The 21819-nt window shown below is 31.0% G+C and overlaps 4 long non-coding RNA genes across 9 annotated transcripts; 2 read left to right on the top strand and 2 right to left on the bottom strand.

Moving 5' to 3' along the window:
• The first annotated feature begins 414 nt into the window (after positions 1-414).
• LOC107367752 (uncharacterized) lies at positions 415-4951 on the top strand. The gene is made up of 6 exons (XR_016198457.1): positions 415-782; positions 887-2790; positions 2951-3042; positions 3128-3155; positions 3239-3629; positions 3698-4951. It is a non-coding gene; the product is annotated as an uncharacterized LOC107367752 (long non-coding RNA).
• Positions 4952-6343: 1392 nt separating this feature from the next.
• Positions 6344-7961, bottom strand: LOC149093964 (uncharacterized). Of its 2 annotated transcripts, none has more exons than XR_016198460.1 (3): positions 7114-7961; positions 6940-6986; positions 6344-6737 (listed from the first exon to the last, which is right to left on the bottom strand). It is a non-coding gene; the product is annotated as an uncharacterized LOC149093964 (long non-coding RNA). The 2 variants fall into 2 exon arrangements; XR_016198459.1 differs by having other exon boundaries at positions 6924-6986; positions 7114-7378.
• A 665-nt stretch (positions 7962-8626) lies between these two features.
• On the bottom strand, positions 8627-12857 carry LOC107368675 (uncharacterized). 2 transcript variants are annotated; one of them, XR_001570188.3, is made up of 4 exons: positions 12235-12857; positions 11130-11764; positions 10860-11039; positions 8627-10340 (listed from the first exon to the last, which is right to left on the bottom strand). It is a non-coding gene; the product is annotated as an uncharacterized LOC107368675 (long non-coding RNA). The 2 variants fall into 2 exon arrangements; XR_016198458.1 differs by lacking the exon at positions 12235-12857 and adding an exon at positions 10595-10749 and having other exon boundaries at positions 9942-10340; positions 11130-11776.
• A 415-nt stretch (positions 12858-13272) lies between these two features.
• On the top strand, positions 13273-17521 carry LOC107368693 (uncharacterized). 4 transcript variants are annotated; one of them, XR_016198453.1, is made up of 5 exons: positions 13273-13657; positions 15431-15885; positions 16025-16218; positions 16647-16788; positions 17103-17521. It is a non-coding gene; the product is annotated as an uncharacterized LOC107368693 (long non-coding RNA). The 4 variants fall into 4 exon arrangements; XR_016198454.1 differs by lacking the exons at positions 15431-15885; positions 16025-16218 and having other exon boundaries at positions 13496-13657; XR_016198456.1 differs by lacking the exons at positions 13273-13657; positions 16025-16218 and having other exon boundaries at positions 15663-15858.
• The last annotated feature ends 4298 nt before the right edge of the window (positions 17522-21819 follow it).

Raw genomic sequence — 21819 nt, forward strand, 5'->3', positions numbered from 1 at the left:
GATTATAATGATGATGTTTACTTTTGATACAATCAGAGAGTAAAATTAACAAGCCAACTTTTCAATGTAAAGTTTATTATTAAACTTGAAATTTATTGCTTCAAAAAGAGGTTTAACATTTAATATTATGTTAATCTTTGCCCAATAAATCAAATCGTTTTCAAAAGGATGACAGGGAGTGCCAATGTTCATCTTTGCTCATCTAGACATATTTAATCATCATTTATCTTTCAGTTGTTTTACCTTTAATTTAACTTTCATTCAATACTTAATTGGTATTTAAATTTTCACGATTTTTCACTTTTCTTGTTGGTTTTTTTGGTCAACGCCATCTATTGACTATTTTAAATTTTAATAGAGTTGCTTGTTGGTTACCTTGGAAGCTGTTAGACTAACAGTTGAAGGATAATTTTTTTTTTGCTTTATTATTCTGTTTTTCATGTTTCGTTTTTTCGCTGAATTCATGTAACTTTAATTTTGTTTTTAGCTGTTAACGTTATTTTCATGTATATGTATTGAAATTTATACAATTTCACTAACTATGGATGACATTGAATTATTATATCAACTGTAATTATGCTCAATTACTGACTGCTTGGTTTTGCCGTTTGTGTGTTAGACTTGCTCAACCTTCAACTCATGTTTAATCTAGATTGTTTAATCATTGGAAGAACACTTTATTAGTTAATGATTTGATTAGTTCCGAGGCAAGTTTATTTATTTTACAAATTGCTAATCAAATTGATCGTTTACTCTTCGGCTGGATTGTGATTTCTTATTAGGTAAGCAATCAATTTATCTTTACAATAGGCATAAAAGCCGTGACTTTTTATTGCTTTTTATTTCTATTTTCGTTCTAACCCTATTTTTTCTTTGTTTTTTCTAGGCAATCTTGATTAATGAAAGGAAACTCTGAGTCATTTTTGTTTATTTATTAATAAGGCATTTCTTGTTTATTGGTAATAATATTAAAAGTCTTAAGGCATCGATGACCAAGGAACTTTTTCCATTTTTGGCATTTCGGATCGGAACTCGATGTTATTTGTGTATAGTAGGAAAGTAGAGGACAATTGCGTAAAAAGGAATTGTGCATGACATGTTAAAAGAGTGTAAAAAGGTTTGCAAAGGTAAAAATCATTGATTCAAAGGAAATAATCATTCCAAGTCTTTTAAGGACTGTAAAAGTCGAAAAAATGGTAAAGTTAAAAATAATTCTAGAAATTAAAAGATGAAATTACATATCATTGCAAATGAGGTAAAATTTTGGAGTATGATGATTATCCTTTGGTTTGTGAATCACTGATTGTTTTGGTTTCTTTTGAATAGGTGGACATGATATTTTTGGGCTTGAAAAGCTTACCAAACAAGCTTTGAAGGAAAAAGATAAAAGATTAATTAAAAAATAAAACAAGCGATCAAATGTTAACAAAGATAGATCTCCAAGTCTTCTAATCACCACATTGACCACAGGTTATGCATTTACAAGTGCAACAAGCTATATCCCAAATACACTTCAAGATACAGCAAACAAGACCGCCAACAATGAGTAAAACACCGACAATGATTGCACCAATAACGATTCCTTCCATGTTTGTGATGAGAGGTAGATTGCCACAAGTTTCTGGTTAAAAAACTGGTAAAAACAAATAACCAGAGGAGAAGAAAAATTAACAAAATCAACGATTAGTTGAGAGGTAATAGGAAAAAATGTAGGTTGAGAAAACCCGAAAATGAGGTTAAAATGGCTACCTAAATATTTTTGAAAAAGATCCAAAAGAAAGGGAAAAAAGAGAGAAGAGAAAAACTTGTTTTCTTGTTTGAATGGGCAAAGTGTTGACGTTGGTTGTGTTGATGGTGATGTTGATTAACTCAATACCAACAAATTTAAATTGACACCGACAAGTAACCCGTATCTGATTGACTGTCAATTAAACACAAATGTAGTAAAACTGAATATTGATTATACACGATTAAACAAAAATAGTTGCAACAAGAAACAACAAAAACAAAAGTATGTTTCAAAAGAAAGGCATAAAACACTTGATGCAAGACTAGCAACAAGAAGGGAGAAGAACCTGACGACGGCTTATGTACATGTAACCATGGTAACGGGTACAACAAAATCAGCTGAATACATCATGACTGGAAAATGTCTTGTTTTTAATTTAATTTCCTTTGATTGTTTATTTTTCTCTATCCAATTTGTTAATTCCTCATTAACAGTTCGTGTTTACAGCCATTATCTTTGAGTTTCTATTTCGGTTCTCGTTATATTCGCCATCGTCATGAGACTTGAGCTCAAGTGAATCACTTGAAGTGATCATTAACAAAGTCAACCATTTTTACCAAACATTTTTTTTTTCATTTATCTCTTTTTCTCTGTCCTTCTCTCCCTACCTCTTGGTCATTTCGCTATTAACAGATTCTTCGTCCATTTTAATCATTATCATGATCTTTTAATTTTGTTTAAACATATCAAGCTGCTGTTAATTTGACATGCAATCTCTCTTTACCATCTCCTCAACTCTTTCATCAATCTTGAATGCAATTATATGTTACACCGGCTTCTACCCTGCTCATCAAGTGTTAACTACCTCATTAACCTTTTACCCCTTTCTCTCTCTTTTGCAGGGTAAAGAGAAGGCTTAAGTGAAAAAAGAAAGAATGGAAAGCCCAGAGAGAATGGAAGAAAAAAGCAGACGAGAGAAGAAAAGAGTTTCTCTGGATTCCATAAATTTTGCTGTTGATTAATGATTATTTTGACTTGTTTTTCATTGCCTTTTACCATGAGTAAACTCATTTTGATTATCCGTGAAAATCCTTTCTCTTCTTCCCTTTTCCTCCTCCTCACCATCATCTGCATCATCATAATAATCTTCCCGCTCCTTAATTCATACATTTTTTTATCATTTTATTTATTATTTTTTCTTCTCTCTGTTTCGCCTTTCAGGTTACCGGATGTTGTTAGAAATAAATAATCACTAGGACTTCTGATCCTCTCGTCATTATGTCAGTTTATCACTTTCTAGTTTCACTTTAAGGGTAACATTTTTTTAATTACATTTTCAGCTTGACTTGATAATTTTTTTCTCATTTTTTTTCTTTTTTCTGCTCTCTCTTAATACAGAAGCAAAGAGGAAAGCTACCATGACTTGGTAAATTTATCACTCACCATTTCATTATATGCTGTTCATTTTCAAGTTATAACCAGTCATTTCTTTTGGTTACAATTACTCAGCGCTTCGTTAATTCATTGTATCGTTTAAAGCCTCTAATTACACAGGAGCTAGAAACAATTACCTGATACCTTAATAAGTCATCTACTTTTGGGTTGTCATAACTTTTTAATTTAGCTACTCTTTCATCTGGCTTGCTGTTACTGTTTGTCATCATCATCACCATAAAAAATAATCATGATCATCACCAGTATAAACATTTTTACCAAGCACCTTGAACTCTAACCCATAGAGTAAAACTTATGACTTGAAGGATGGAAAGGAAAGAAAAGTGCAAAGTCAAAAAGTGTTCCAACCTCGCCCCTCTTAACACTGATTTTTCCAGACAAAAATAACGATAATGGAAATGATAATGATTAAACTACAACGGCAACAACGTTTTCCCTATCAATGGTTGGTAAACCATTCAATATGATTCATTGGATTGTGAATAATTTTTAATCTTATCTTGATCACAACAGAAACATGGAGAACAGAAAAAGTCATTTAGCCAGTTTAACTAATAGTCAACTAACGATTAGCGATTCAAAGTTGATGACAAGCCCTGTTCAGATGAAAAGTGATAATTATCAACATCAAAATTAATCAAAAGCATAACAGTGAAAACAATTTTATTTGTATGCAAATGATTACCATGATAATCACCGTCACCCTCATCATCATGAATCAATATAAATTATTGTTTAATGCAATAATTAAAAATATGCCAACCAGTGTAAAAAAAATCAACTTTAAGTTGTCAGGCAAAGAAAAAAAGTTAATTATTACATTTTAATCAAACATATTACTATTTAAAGTAATCAGCGTAATGTAAAACAATTAATAATGGCAATAATGATGATGATTATGGTTATGTTGCCGATCAACTCTACAAATCATCAATTTAAATTGAAACCTGGAAACAGCTTTTTTTGCTCGAATCGTTAAAAGTGTGATTCCATTTCAATGGTAATTATTCATTTTTGGCCATTGACTAATTGATTAATGTTAATCATTATTGATTAACTTAAACATTGGCACAACAAACAGCAACATGGACACAAGATTAGCCAAGTTAAAGGATGGGTCCAACAAAGATGCCTGTAAATTGTACAAGCTGCCATAACCTTAAAAATGGTGTTAGACAAATTGAGGTTGGAACTGGCAAATTTGAATAATCTTGAAGGAAAGGAAGGAATGAAAAGAAACTCATAAATCTCAATATTTGGTGCCTTTTTAAATGGAACATTATTATCATCATTATTTCTTCTCTCTGGCTCTTCCTAAGTCTTCCAATCCAAACAGCCTCGTAATTTTGTGTTTATGTGATTCATACACAATTAAGTCTTAAAGATGGATCCAGGGAAAGCAATGGTACAAAAAATATAACAACATGAAACAGAAACGCTTTTTATTATTATTATGTATTTATCTAGGAGATTGAAAGGAAACAGGAAATGTTGCCCAAAGAATTATTAGTTATTATTATTACTTATGATGATAAATGGTTATTTCAGTTTTGCGCTTATTAACATCATAACCATCATCATATTGATAAGATTGATAATATATTTATCTTGATAGTTATTCTGGGTGCCAATTATTTTTATATTATATGCATCTTCATGTTCAATTGAAATTAAGATTAATGAGTTGCTACAACTTTTCCATGCAACTTTTGTTTACCCATTTCTTTTTCACTTCAACAAAGGTAATAAATTACATTACTTTTGGCACAGACATGTTTACTCACTGACCACTAAATCTGGTTAAAGCTGTTGATTGCTTAACAAATGATATATTATTAGAGTTAAATTGTTCAATTGATTGCTTTAAATGGTTAACTTTGGGCTTTCAGTTTCATGCCTATCAACGGCTCATTTTGCATTATTACTGAGCAAAGAAACAAATTGATTCAAGTTGATCTGCAAAATCTTTTCATCTTTTCTTAAACACAGCCTTTTGTGAGAAAATGCAAATTTAAAAATGAACAAATCGACTGCAAATTTCAATGTCTGACATGGAAGTTCAATGATCAAGAAATCGTGAAAGTTACGAAAAGTTACATTGTTTTTTCTCTCATCAAATAATCCTGAATCGTTGGAAAAATATTAAGTCTTGCATTGATTTAAATCCAGAAACAATCTACTCGTTAACTTTAGGTTTGGGTTTCGATCTTAAAATAAAAAATTTTACTTTTGGTAAAAGTTGATTCATAATTTTAAAAATATAAATCGACCAAAAATTGGTTTATTAAGACCAGCTTCTTCGGTTTTCAAGCGAAAAGAAAATTTCAGCTCAACTCGATGATGGACATCCAGATATCACAATGTTTTCAGTTGACTTTGATGCTGGAAAAGCACGAGTAATTGTTTTTCCCAGTCTGTCAAGAGTTCATATGCAAAACACTTGAAATTAATCTCTTACGTTTAAGTTCAGGTTTCCCACATTAAGATTATCATTGAAATCATTATCCGAATCGGAATTATTTTTGATCTGAAACGTTCTGCATTTTCCGTTTTTTACCATTTACTAAATCAACATTGAGTATTACATTTTAGATAGAAAATTTGGTTTTTTCAAATGAAAATTTCATATTCCAATGAAAACTCTTGATTGTAAAATTTGTAGTTCTTGTTAAAGCTTATACTTTTAAAACACTCATTGGTCTAACTCGAGATGTTGCATGTTAATAAACTTATTTTAATTAACATTTTGTGTCATCTTTTCAGTCCCAATTTAATAATTACAATAGCGTTAAATGATAAAATTTTTATAGTCAACCGATGGCATTTATTGTTGCCCAATTGATATTAGCAGTTTGATTAATTGTCCATGATTACTGGCTCAATTGACTAGTTGGAAGAGTTATCTTTCTGTTTTTGTTGTCTATGAGTCTATTAATTGAAGTTTGTATATTACCTGGAATAAATCATGGATAATGTTGAATGCGGTTTTTTTCATCGTGTAAATTAGCAGATATACATTAAAGTAAAATGATATTCAACTTTAAATATCACATTACTGTCCATGATTTAGTCAATAACTCATATTACATTTACTTTCACTTTTTCATTATTTATTATAATGATGATTATGCTTATGCTTATAATGATTATGATATGATGTTGATGATGTCTCATATTGATTTTAATGTGTCACACAAAAGATATTATCTCTTAATAAGAGGAGAAGAGATAATTTTCTGTATAATTATTGATCACATAATGATAATTATTTTCCCGTCTGATGATCGACTAATAAAGTATTCAATGAAAACTTTGATTTATCGTGCAATTATCCGTCCAGAAATGATCCAAATTACAAAAGCTAGAATCATCAAATCAAGTGAATGTGGAAGCGATCTCAAATTAACTCCAAATTTGCCAAATTTCAATTCTTAAGTACGAGACTCCACTTGAGGCCAAAGTGATTCCCATTGTAACCAATAAGTTTGAGTCCAAGTGTTGTTTCTTGTCACAATAATGCAAATAACTCGATTAACCATGTTTTCTGGTGAATCTGTGCAGGCAAAAATTGAAAGGTAAAAATTAAATTCACAGTCAACTTAGTCAAGCAAATAATGATGGCGTGAAAATGGCCGTGATTAAGGGAAGAGAAAAAGATTCTTGCGAGATTTGCATCTTTAAACATCTTTTTGGCTCACACATAATCATAGTCTCATCAAGTTAACAGTTAATTGTTTACATGTTAATCTAATTACCAAAAGTTGATACTAAACCATGTTAATTGAATTGTTTCCCTGTTGGCCTGTAAAGGAGAAGAAAAAGAAAAGAGAAAAAAAAAAAATTAAATTTTTACCTTTCCCAAAATGATAATAAATCAACATGGAAACGGTTATCTATCTTTTTATCATTATTATTTGTCTTTTGTTTACCTGTTCATGATGAATAAGTTGCCTTGCTTACAACAGCAAAAACAACACACACACACAAATAATAAGCAACATTAAAATGTTAATGTAATAACAAAGTTGTTGGCTCTTCAATTTTCAAGGTTCCCTCATCATGTTTATTTAAACATCAAGTTGAACACTCCGATTGACTCCTCTTTTTCAAGTCAACCTCCTCCTCCTTCACCTCCTACTCTTTATCATCATCATCTTCATTACCTTTTTTTTCTTGTGCCATTTGTGCACACAAGTAGACACACAGAATGGCAAAGAAGGTAAAACAAAAAAAAGAAAGATTCATAAAACAAAGCTTGGACTACGTGAACACATTAACATGATTAACATTTAAATCACGTTTTTGATTCATGTGAAACTCAACTTTGATTTAGCTTATTATTATTATTATTGTTATTAACATTAACTATTAAACTACTTAAGTCTATATTTCATCGCAATTTTCAGAGGGTCGAACCATTTGCATAACGGATTACCGGAGGAACCCGGAAATTGTGTGATTAAACTGAGCAAAGTGTTGCCCTTTTACAAGGCTCAAGGTAACACTTTCAAGATTGGTAATTGAAAAATGGAAACTCAAGTTTTCCCCAAGAAATTGAATCGTCCAAGTTGACCAAAAGCTTCCAATGCAAAGGCTAGCAAATAAAAGTCTGTCCCAGCACTCATCGACTGTATTTGATGGTTAATTTGAAATCCAATTCAGAGAATCAATCGAAGTTCATTTATTCCGATCATCGAAACTTGCAACTGCTAGCTTTAAACTTCTTTGCTTTAAACACTTCCAATAATCCAAATCTTTGAGTTTCATCAGAATCTTTATTCCCTTCCAACTGGCTCGTCAACTTGCCAAATGTTCAGGTTCATGGTTTGTTCGAGTATTTTTTAGCTTCTTGTTCGGTTACCGAGCAGCAGCAGCAAAGTCAGGCTCAATGTTCCCATGTAATCCAACTAGATTACAAGGTGAAAAATTCATTGTATGTTGACTGGCAATTGTACAATTGAGTAAAACAAATTACTTTATTGTAATTTGCATTTCTCACCAAAAAAGATGTAAATCCTAGAAATGAGGGAAAAAAAGAAATGAAATTATTATCATCATTATTATTATGGTTATTACAACAATAAATAAATCATCATTTTCATCCTTTTCTTTTGACGCAGCTTTTTGCTAGTTTTGCTCTTTTGATTTGTTGGTTTAATAAAAGCAACTTTGTAGTTTAAAAAAAAGGTAAGATGTTAACCTTCACATAAGATTTGTGAATGATGATGAAAATTTTATCATGTATATAATAATAAGCAGAATAATAAACTAATAGGAATGAATAAGGTTAACTTTTGCTATCAAATTAATATATATATAAATATATCGAAGTTAAAGTATATTATGAGAGGTTCTACAGTTTATAAATGTTAGCCTCAACAAGCAAATGGTTTATAATCAGCTTTAGGATGAAAGATATTGTAATTAATTTGATGAGGCTCATTATCATTTGCTTTTTTTAATATATTGGATGTAATATAAATATAAATATATATATGTATATTTATAAGTGAAAAAAAGTAACAATTAAATGAAGATCAGGTTGATTCATGGCTAATAAATTATATTTATTATTGCCATTATTAACTACCGTGATTATCATTAGACTGTTGTGAGGTGAATAGACGATAATAAATATGTATAGTTAATGATGATAATAAATATAAATATTTTTTAAAATATATGCATATGCACATAAATATATGTATAAAAAAGAGAGGAAAGATGAAGAAATATAAAGTTAAGCCTGCTTACTGAATGATGGATCAATACTTAAAAATTAAAATTGTTAAATTAACCAAACGAGCAATTGATCCTCACAGAGTATCAACAATCATAATTCTTCATCTTTCAGATTTATCAACATCACCACTTGAGAAAAATTTGTTGCCAAAAGATGATAATCATGGGAATCAAAATTTTCATCACCATCTTGGTGGTGATGGTGATGAAAATGATCAAGTTGATAGTGGTGAATTCAAGATTATTGATGATATTGGTGATGTTACTCCTTGTGATGGCGATGAAATTTTGGAAATTTTCAAACAACAGAAACAAAAAAGAATCATTGAGTGGAGAAAATTCTTCTTCTTTTCATCCCTTGCCTCTTTTGCCATGATATTTTCTTAAGCTAACTGGCAAACCCATTATGGAACTACGCTCCATTAATCTGTTAAACATGAAATTTATTACACAATCAAACAACCATTTCTCTCTCCTCTCTCTTTACAACAGATCGTACTGGGCTGTTGTTGTTTTTGATTGTTACTCATAGTTTTGGGAGATTCACACACATACACACGAACTATCCTTTTTAAATAAGTCAGTAAAAATGTAAAACCAAAAATGCAACAGCAAAAAAAGGGCGAGTTCATCATTCAAACGCGCTTTCATTAAAGACTCACACATATTCATATGCACATGCACACACACACACACACACAACTCACGCATCAATGGTTAACTTCTTTCAACAGGGTAAATTGCTTGTTATCATGAAAATTAACCAGTAAACACTTGAAGCTCATGTTTAACTGATTAAAAAAATGAGCTGTATATTGAATGAGCTTAGCACTTGTTAACTTGTAAATTGAAAATAAATTGGCAAAAGATGATGCACAGTGATGATGCTTTAACAGCAATTTTGTAAGAAGCAAAACTTTTCTCTCTCTCTCTCTTCTTCTCTCTTATCAAGCAACTCAATAATCCAGTTTTCCGCCAAGTTTTTATGGGAATATCTGCTTTGGGTGACAATATATTACAAGCTTCATTGAATCCTCTTTATTCGCTTTCCTTAAGTTTGGACATTTCCTGGATACTTTGGAGTTTGGAGTCGCAAATCACAATCTTGCCTTTTTTCAAAATCACTGACCATCGAGCATTCTCCTATTGTCCTTTTTTAGAGTTTTGAATGTCCAGTGTCCATTGTTGAATTGTTTGTTAGACTTATCCGACAGCTTGATTGGAGTTGCATTGGCTCTTCATCTTCCCTTTTTCTTGCAGTCTCATCACGAACACCATAAAATCATGGTGATTTTGTTAGAAACATCAAATGATTTTTTTTCTTTCGTTGAGGTTTTTATACAGGCTTTACAGAGGATGTGTTACTAGGAAATCGTGGTTATTCATGATGAGTAATTTGCCAAGTGGCTGAAAACTTATATGGAAAGGAAAGAGGAGAGAAAAAGAAAAAAAAATAATCACCAATCAATCATTCTGTTAGATTAATGGCTGTATTCTGTTGACAATTAAAATCATTTCAAGCTGCGGTTCTCTCTCTCTCTTTCTTTTCACTTTGTATCACTGTTGGAATTGTTACTGAAATTGTTATTGAAATAACTCGTTTGGAAAATGATGATTCTAAAATAGGAATATGTGAGCAAAATGTTATCCAAGTTATCATTAAATTACCATTAAAATTATCATTAGCATCATCTGTGCAACTGTTTAAAAGTGACTTTTTGCACCAAATTTGTTTCTAATGTTGTCATGTTGATGACAGTTTTTTTTCCTTCAACTGTCAAACACTTTTTTGTAAAAAGAGATATGAATGCAAAGGAAAGAAACTAGGAGAGTAAAAAGAGAGACAGAGAGAGAAAGAGAGAAAAGAATAGTTAATTATGATGAGATCAGAATATCATCATTATTATTTAGTGACTGAAAATTGACAACTTACAGTCCATGAGTATTACAAAGGTTGCATGGACATTTTTTAGTTTGCTTTTCAACAAGACAAAAAAGCCATCTCTGTCATTGTCATTGTCATCATCAATATCATTGGGTCACCAAAAAAATCGTCCATCATATTTTCACTTGAGTTATTCATTTAGCCGTAACATCAACATAAGCTGTGATCCTGTGAGGGGGTAAATGAAAAAAAACCTTGTTATTACTAAAATACTTTCGAGATAACTGACCTTTTTTATTGTAGACTTTCTTTTCTCACCTTGACTCTCATTAAGACTTTGAGGTTAATATGCAATGACTTTATGACAGCTTGTCATATTTGTAAAATGTTGAAGTTAAAGACGAAGGAGGATGAGAGAGAGAAGAGAGATGGAATAGAGAAGGACCCTTGACAATGCAGTCTTGTCAAAATTACTTGAAACGCCGACAAGAGACAAAAAAAGGAAGACAAGAATGATGGGGTGGACAAGAAAGAAAGAGTGAGAAATGACAAATAAACAGCAATTTTTAACTTGCTTATTGGGAACACCCAACAGTGTTACTCCTCTTTCTTTATTTTCATCAATCTACTCATTTCTTTTCTTATTTATTCTTCTTTGTTTTTCACCATTCTTTCTACCTCTATCTCTCCTTTGCCTCTCTCAGCAACTCTCAGATGTTTGAGCTATTCATTTTTCATCGTTCAATTGGAGTTCAAGTCAATTGATGATGGTGTTGGTTTTCCTTTGCTTGCGTCGTTGCTTTTGAAATACAGTTGCTGTTGTTGTTGTTGTTGATTTTGAGAATTGTGATCCAACTATGTTAGCAAAACGATCCATCATGAAATCGACAGTTTCTTGTCAACAATTCGCACATTATGAATGGCTGCTGGTGAAAAGACAGGTATTGTAGACACTAGAAGAAAGAGAAAGTGAGAAAAAAAGAAAGTTAAACAAGATAATACAACAAAAAGAACAATTGTGAATGCATCAAATGTTGATGTTGATGTTGTCAGCATTTAACCTGAGCAAGACTCATAGGCACACAAATACACAAAAAAGATCAAACACAGAAATAAGTCAAAATTGTCAAGATAAAAATGTCAGCCATTTTTTCCTTTCTCTTTTTTCTTCCTTCTCTTTCTACACTGCATTTTCCATTTAACTCTCTTTTGACGAGTCAATACCAAAAATGATGATAAGGATCACTTTTACAATTTTCATTCTACAAAAAAGTATAATAATAGAAAACAACAAAACTGTTCTTAACAATAACGTAATCAACAAAACTACAGTCTCTCATCAGGCGATGATGGCATTGTAAACAGTGAAACTGACAAGTTGAAGCAGCATCAACATCGACATTAATAAGCATTTTTCACTTACATTTTTAGTTACCATCTCCAAGATGACTCTTAACAATTGTTAACCACACTTTTGAAATTCACTAACAGTTATCTCGTAAGAGTTTAATAAACCCGGTATACAAGTTGACAGTCGATCAAAATTAATGTTAAGGCAGAAAAGGGTTGAACACCTTACAATTGATTTTCAGTCAATGTACAGCAATCGTATAAAGGGAAAACATAAATGGCGCCAGTCAACAAAACAGCCAAACGAGAAACCACAAATCCACAATAAATAATTTTCCCAAATAGATTTACAGTTGTTTAAAGTCGACTAGATTAATTACACAGGCTGATTCAATTTCAATCAATTACAGCACTTGCAAACTGTTGATAAATGAACACGAGAAAATTAATTAATAAAGATAACTCACAATGATCAGATGAATTAAGCTTAAGCAACAACACAGATGATCACTTTCAGACGATTGTAAAACAAAAAACCAAACGGTTGAAACATTAATCCAAATAAACTTTCAAGTAATTCAATAACATAACAAAATAATAACAATAAAATTGAATACAATTTGATAGCATTCGAGACTGGATAAAGTTTAAACAAGTAAATAGACACATAAATAAATACAATTTAAATTGCAATGTAAACAGAATTAGCATACAAAATGTAACTTCAAAAGTAATTCCCAATTTTCATAAATCAACCCATCAACAGATGGCGCTCAAAGGCAACAGCAAACAAAATTTTTGCTGTTTTTAGCGAATCTCAAGTTAGACCAAAGAGTAACAAGAGACTGCACGATGATGTAAGGGGTGCAAAATGAGATAAGGGCTAGTTTAACCTCTCGCTGATAGATGGCAATAAAAAAGAAAGGCAAAGAGAGAGAGAAATAAAAAAGCAAATTAATCTCTTTAATTGAAAATTAATTTTTTATAATTTTTTCAAAATTGTCTTTCTTTTTCTAGCTTCCTTCAATGCCCTCTATCAGCGAGAGTTTGCGTTAGCCCTTATCTCATTTTACACCCTTTACCTCGTCGTGCTATCTCTTGCTCCTCTTTGAGTTAGACTAATCAACATGGTAAATTATTTGTAATTTAATCGCTTATATCAAAAGTTATCAATTTTTTTAACAGTCATTTTGAATTCTGTTTCATCAAATATCCTTTAAATACTGAAAAAATGGTAGTAAACCCAATACAAAAGGGTCAAATCTCGTACTGTTGACATGTGAAAGCAAAATGGTAAAATTTTTGGTGCTTTCTGACTGTTTGAGATTTAATTAACACAATTGAATAATTGACTGTCAATTAAAAGCTGTATTAATGTTGAAAAATACCAATCTTAATGTTGAAGTCAATATTTTTGATAACCTCCTGTGGTTAACCTCTATTCCTGTCAATTTATCAGGTCAACATTTACAAAATGGGTAAACAAAAAACGAAAGGTAAGTGATTCTTTTTTTCTTTCACATTCATTACCATCTTCATCTTTTCCTTTCAATTTAATCTTCCACCTTCTCCTGATCTCATCCATTCTCCACCACGGTCCCAACCTTGATCAGTGTCTGCCAACAATCAAATGAAACCAATCAAAGATGAAACGAACATGCCATTTTAATGAAACATTAGACACCAACATTTTTTTTTCAAACTAATTGACCTCAACCTTAACTTGTCTTGTTTTTAATCTTTAGCTTCTTTTTTTTCTGCTTAATCATCTTAATCTTTTTTCACTTCACCTCACATCAGCATCAGCATTAGTATCACTTTGAGTTACCTGAATTGGCCAAATAATAATGAAAGCTCAGGATGAAATGAAGGCTGAAATATCAAATTTAATTTTATTCTGTAACTCATTTTTCATTTTCATTCAACATTCACTTTTGATGAATTGACAGTAAACAATAAACAAAACTCTTGTGAGATTGGTTTACAATTTGACAGTTAACCGGCTGACAGTTGTAATAATTGTCATTTAGTTAACTGTTTAACAAGAAGCAAAAAAAGTTAGATGATCGGCTGTTTAACATTAGTTTGTTATTATGATACAATCATGCGTCAATAATTGTTGATTATTTTCAACATTATTGTTACGTTTGTTGTCATTATCAATTTTAACCTTTTTTGTTTGTTAACGAAATTGATTGATTAGTTTATTATCATCAGAAAAAGCGGAGAGAAACGATCAATAATAATGATTAAAGATTACTAACAAATTCACCAACAACAATACAAATCAGTTGTAGAGCAACAATTAACAATTTACCCGAAAAACATTGTCAAAACACTAACAACAGTCAATCAAAAGCAACACCAAACACAATAATACCAATAGATTCATCAAATCGACTTGAATCAGAATGAGATTGAAAGTGAAAATGAATTTCAAAATGATTTTTCATTGAAAGGTCAACGACGAAAAGCATAAAGTCAAAGAAAACAATTTTTAGCAAAATTTTCACTCTTGACCATCGGTTGACAATTGAATATCAGAGATGAAAGTTTCATGTTTTTGTATATTTACATGAACAGTGAGATGATATGATTTCAGTGAAGATAGAGAAACATTTTGACATGCTTCAAGATTTTTATTCAACTTTATTTTCAATCATAATTTTTGTTTTGCATGCTTCTTTATCATCATCATCCTCCCTTGTCTTCCCTTTTTTTTAATACACTTGATACCGCCTAAGGAGTAAAGATAGAAATGAGGGAAAATTTTTGCTCAAAGGTGAGACAAGTTATCCATCATTATTAAGTTCCAGGGTTTCTCATCAATCTTACCTTGATAATCGTATAAAGATATTCTGGTTCATTTAATTTTCATCTGTAAACTTGTCTTCAGATGGCAACTTTGCTTCTTTTTTCTTCTCTTTTTTCTGTTCTTTCTTCATTGACTACTGTGAACAGACGTTTTTTTCTGGTAGTTTCAGTTGATTATCGTCATCGTTACTATGTTTACATGCTTTGTAAAATGAATAATACAAAGAGGCAAGAAAACATCGATCAACAGGAAAAAAATAAAACAAACCACTTACTGATTGAAGATTCACCTTTAAACTTTAACCATTCAGTGTTTAATTATTCATCATCTCATTACCATCTTATTTGAACAGCTAATTGCTTCGTGTATTAATTGAATTGAAAATTAAATTACGATTAATTCTAGATTAAGTTTGTATTTGTCTATCCAACTGAAAAGTCTTTTCTTATTTCAGGTTTGCTAAAATGGGTTGATTTGGAGATGAAAATTAAACTCACTGGTTTGGTTTCAGCAATGTTAGTTGTTGGAATTGGAATGGTTCGAGCGAGTCTCACACAAACACGTAGAACCATACACTTTTCTTGGGCCGTAGAGTAGCTTCATCTTAACACTCAATTGAATCGGAGGGGAAAGCTAGATCACCAAGTTCGCTGCAGTTAATAAAAATTGTTGCAACTTATCTTTCTCTCAATGGATATTTAATAACTCGTTCAATATGGAAACTTTCATCAATTCATTATGAATCGCTGTGTGAATTTTTACTTGCTTTGGAAAGTATGAAGATTGTGACCAATGAAAACAAAATGATGGCCAATAAAGAAATGTCCAAAAGAAAATAAAGAAATATCAACCCGAAATTTCCTTGCAAGAATTGAGTTGAAAGTAAAGAAATGATTGATTTAAAAAAAGGTAAAATTAACTTTTGCCTCTTGACTGTTAATAAAATCCCATTTGCCAGATGAATTTCAAATTGAATAGACAAAAATGTAAATTGTTGAAAAGTTAAATTGAAATTTGACCAAATATTTGAATTACTCTACTTGACCAGCTTTTAAACTGATCCATTAAAGCAAACCTTGAAATGGACATTCTTGATGATTAACATACAAGAAAGTAACTTTGATGTCAAATGGCACAGAAAGTGAAGTTGCATTGAAAAAGCATTTTGTTTTCAAACTAATGCTAAATACTGTTATAAACCTACAATGATGGCAATGAAGAGCATAAATGCAGAGGAAAAAGGTAAAAAAATGATTTCTTTGCTCTTCTTTCTTCTTCTTTGGACTGATCACTGTTGGATATCAACCACAAAATGATGCTGTCTGACACTTAGTAAGTGATGAGAGATGCTTTTTTGGTTGCTGTTGAAAGCGTAAGCGTATAATAATGGTTTCGAGTGAAACTAATGATAGTCCATACATTTAGAGTGATGAGTGATCTATTCACATTCATACAATATATACATATATATATATTTATATTTATCTAAATATACAGAAGGCAATGTTGATAATGATGAGTATGATGATGTTGATGAAGTTGGTGATGATGATTGCTTCAAAGGCGGGTCTCTTCCATGTCAACCTCAATTTTGTTTTTCACTTACAGCTCCTTAATTTTAACTGCATCAGTGTTGATTTAGATTTTTCCTCTTCTCTCTCTTCTTCTAGATGATGATCGTAAAAAATGCGAAGATGATAATGAGGGAAAAGCACGTCAATATCATGGAGAAGAAAGAAATGGGATGAGAGGAACCATCATTATCATCATTTTACATCTCCACACCTTAACCTTGTCTATTTATTTTGGCAGGTAACATCAAAACCTAATTGATCGTTTGCTTTATTTATCGACTTGACTGTCACTTACATTGAGCCAAACGTTGAATATAAGAAAATTTTGAGGGAAAAAAAGAGATTATTGAACATTATACAAAAATAATCTTTAAATCCATGCGATTTATCAATTGAACAATTTCAATTTATCTTTACCATTAAGATTATTTGAAACATTAAGGTGCTCTAATTGAAAATTAATTCCCCTGAAAATTGATTTTCACCATCATTAACTTGAAACACTGAGATTGATAATTTTTCCAACTTTTTTTTCTCCTTTTCTCTCACCAGAAAACATGTTCAACGAAAGTTGAAATTGAATGAAAAATGATGCCAGAATAATCACTCCCAATAACCAACTCCAAATGAGTTTTATTGCGATAAAAAAAAGTAAAGAAAAGAAAGGAAAAGGAGAAACAAAATCAACAAAACAAGATGAATGGTGAAGAGGAAAGCAAAATGTTATAAAAAATGATGGTTAAGCTCATCATTTTCAATAATGATAATATTATTAAAAAATATTGGTTGACATTGATATATTGAAAGATGCGATTTAAGCTCAATTATAAGGTAATATTTATGGCTTCATTTTGCAATGAAAAATGACCTTGCAAGTTCAGGAAAGTGAGAAATGAAGGCGAAGGGAAAAAAGTTTCGAGTCTGAATATCTGTCAAAATTAGTTGCTAAAATGATGATTAGAAAAGTAAAAGCAAAGTCTCATATCATTTCATCATTTTCATCGTCTCTTTACTCCTGCTGCTACCATTCAGATTGTCTTTAACTCATCCGCTTCATCATCATCATCGTGTTTCTTCACCATGGAGTCTTATCTTCATCTTTTTCTCTCTCTCTTTTTCTGTTTTTTATCACTTTAATACACTTGAAGGCAAGCAAATAGCTATCAACAGAAAGGGAGTCAACCTTATAATTGATGATGGTTTGATTTATCATGACAGTTTCTCTCTCTCTCTCTCTTCCTCTCTTTCATCATCATCTTCATCATTTTCATCTTTAGCCAACTGACGTTTCCATTCAAAATAATGCATCTCGACGCTTTCAGTTGGCTTCAACTCAACTCAAGCCAATAAAATGTATGCAATTGACTGATTAGTTGTAATCAATCTTACCCTGAATTGAACATTTTTCAGCCTTCTTTTGCTTCTCTTTTTTTTCTTGTTGCCACTTCGTTATTAACTTATTTGCTTCGCTTTTTTTAAGTAAACTAAGTAATCATTATAATCATCATTAAGTAGAGTGTAAAGTTGAAACTAAATGATTAACTTGCATTTATTGGCTGCCTTTTGCGTTAATCAATAATTAAAATGCTTATCTTATTCATTAAACTTTCAATTTTATGCGAAAGAAAAGGAATTGTTAATGAGACAAATGCTAAGTTGATTAAAATTAATTTTTGCCTTTTCAATGAAATTGCTTGCAGTAACTTTTAATATTCAAGTTATTTTGCTCGCTTTGCTTCTGGTTATCATCAATGAATTTAATGCATTTGCTCACAATTTTGATATTTTCTTGCAAAATATTACTTCAAAATGTTGTCAATCTTCACAAGTTTACATTTCGCTTCTGTTCATTATCAACTTGAAATTCATTGATGGTGAAAATTGAAAAGATTTTCATTTTTTCTTCCAAACAGATTTGATTTGTAAAACAACATTTGGATTACTTAAAGGTAAAGAGATGAAGGCAAGTTGATGCTGATGAAGAAAAGATGTTTTCTTTTAATCATATTCATTGCAGATTATTACACCCTGAATCATGAACCAGCCCAGTTTCATAATTCTCATGATTTACAATTATTCAGTCGATCATCTTCATGATCATCATTTCTTGCTCTCTTTTCCTCTCCCTTTTTGTATCATCCTTTCCATGGTTAATCATCAATCATGTTGGCAAACAGTGATTTAACTGATCTTAATCATGCAGAAACATATTAACTGTAAACAGTTTGATTCTTTCCTGACAGAAGTGCTACGAACAAAATGATGGCAACTCAATTTAACTCATCTTTTCCTTTACGATGAACAACATTTAATGAAACTTCAATCAATTGCCTTTGCTGAAATGTTGAAAATGATGATAAAAAGGGCCAAAATGTTACAAGAAAAGTAAATCATTATTTAAATGTCAAAATAATTAAGATTATCATCATGATTGGTGATGTTGAAAGGCAACTGATTGTTGATAGATTAATTGGACATCATTAATATTTCCTTTCCAGTGAATCAAATGAATAACTCTTTTTGCCTCTCATTTTATTAATAGACTCGCGTATTTCAATAGCAATTACAATTTTTTACATTTAGGTAAATGTTGACATGATTGATGATAATTGATTAGAGGGAAAGGAAGAAGAAAACGAAATCAAATCAAAAATTAATTTCAAAACGGAATCAACGTCAGTTGTTTTCCCATTCAAGAGACTGTTCAAGGTCTTCGAGTACTTGTTTATTGAGACAAAACTAGTTTCGATAATTTCTATCGATTTGAGTCATTTCCAAGAGATATTTTATTGGCAAACAATATCAATATTATTTTTTGATATCGGACGTTTTCGGTAGGAATCGAATTGACTTTATGATTACAAGGTCTTAAATCAAGAAAAGGATCAACCTCATCGAGGAACTTGCTTTTCATTTTTTTCAGCGTTACTTTGAAGGTTCGTGTTTTGTCGTTGCCATTTGTCTTTTCAATTTTCAATTGTCATCAAAAAAGTAAAGTTGTTGAATCGGTAAGAGATGCGGTAATTGCTGTCCATATGAAGGCTATCGATCATGTTATTTGCGTGAGCATACAAATACAGTTGGAATACAATTGGATTATTTGCTGGATCATAAAATTCACCCAAAGGTAAGAGACCGAAGAAGTTCAATCGTTTTTTGGGTAAAGTTCATTATACTTTTATGAGACTTTCACTTATTTCAGCAAATCGTGATTGTGAAAAAACAATGAATATAATTATGCAATGAGATTCTTGGAGATCGATTCTGCTGTAAGAAACGCAATTTATTTTAAAGATGAAAATGAAATCGCAATTATGGAAGATTATCAAAGGAAGGCGCGCTTGTGTGGCTGTAAAGCTAGATAGTTGAAGGTGAATCTAGTGAGACGCAAAGACTTGCCAATTCAATGTTTATCTTTACAGTTAATTGCAATTGTTTCAATTTGCTGTTCAATGAAGCGGTGAAAGTTACACATTGATTAACCCGTGAATCTTAATTAGACATTCAAAAGTGAACCAAACGGGAACACAATTGCATTAATTACAAGACAATTACAGACTAAATTTTCCTCACAATTCGCCACTTATCATGTTAATCATTCAGGTACAATTATTGTTACCTATCTTGGCACCAAATAACCTTGAAAACAGTTGAACTTGATAAGAGGAAGACACAAAACATGATGACTATCAGTAGCTTTGACTCAGTCTAATGGTGAACAAAGTTATCTAATCAATGCAAATAACCCAGTAAAGTTAACAATATTGTTAACTTGTTTAATTGGCGAAACAAAGTAAAGATAATTATTGACAATTAAAAAGTAAACTTGCAAAATGCTCAACTCTCAAGTGAAACAAAAATAAAGCCAACAATCAGATTCAAAGGTTTACTCAAATTGACTTCAATTTAATGATAATTACCTTTGGTCGGAATCAATGATAAACTTTTCACTGTCCTTCACATCTCATGCTAGCTTAGAGTCAATTGTAATTTGAAAGCAAATCAATCAAATTAAGTCAGACCAAATGTATCAATCAATATTTAAATGCATTAATCTTTTCATATTTTCAATCTTTTAGTTAATCGTTGGCTCAAACAGAGTCGATTGTTGGTCAAAGTGAAACATGTAAATGGTTGATTTGGATGAACACAGCAATGCATTAATATTACATTTGTAATTGATGGCTCTTTTTGTGATGCGAAAAGGTAGAAATGGAAAAGACAACATTGCTCTATTCAATTGTTGTTATTGTATATCAAATGGTTCAATAGACTGTGTCAATTTGACATGAATGCAATGGTAATGATTGATTACCAGAGAAGTGGTTAGTTGATTATTGAAGACAAAAATTGTTATATTTCGACTTTTTCACTTTGCTTTTTTGCTTTTCATCAAAACAAAAATATTAATCTTGTTGACGTTAACATGATCAGTTGGCTTTATTCAATCGCCATTCAAAATGACATTATTTTTTTTGTGTAACACTGTAAATGGTTTTGTAATGAAAACTGTTTTATTTTTAAGGCAAACAAGAGCAGTTGGATCAAGTTTATCGGTTAAAATGAATGAAACTCGTCTTAGGATTAGTGGTTTTACCCTTGTTGATCCATCAAGAGGAATCTTTAATCTCTTGTTGAAAAGGATGAAAGTTGGTGAAACGAGATAATCCTCTTTTTAAATCATTAAATTATATCGCTGGCAATAATCTTTGGTAATTTTTTTACTTTTTACATTCAAAGATGTTTATTATCACAAGCTGTTTGAATATCGCGAAGGATGCACCGAATGTTTTGTTGTTTGGGTTTCGAATGGGAATAATCAGTAATTGATCAAACAGAATGAAACCCAAATGATTTTACTCCCAAAATCTGTTTATTCAACAGACACTCGATTTGCATTTTGGAACGAATGAGTTATCATTGACGAATTTCTTTGCACGATAAAATGCCAAGCATTAAATCTGTCAAGTTGAACAGATATGAGAATATGAAAACTAGAAGTGATTTATTTATGAAACATCAACTTCGCTATTCAGAAAACTATTTCTATTGATGAAATAATTGTATGCTTCAATGAATCGACAAAAGACTCAATTAATTGTTTTGCAAAACCTATTTTCTGATTTGATTCAGTTCAAGATTAATTTCCTTCAATTTCATGGGGAAAATGTCATTGACTTGATTCCAAACGAAAACGAGCACGACTTGGTTCCATAAAACTCAATGGAAATGCTTCGATCGGGAAAACTCTAAAATTATCAATCATTTG

The sequence above is a fragment of the Tetranychus urticae genome, chromosome 2 (assembly GCF_039701765.1).
Source record: "Tetranychus urticae isolate SD_2017Ah chromosome 2, NJAU_TeUrti_SD_1.0, whole genome shotgun sequence".
Taxonomy (NCBI): Eukaryota; Metazoa; Arthropoda; class Arachnida; order Trombidiformes; family Tetranychidae; genus Tetranychus; species Tetranychus urticae.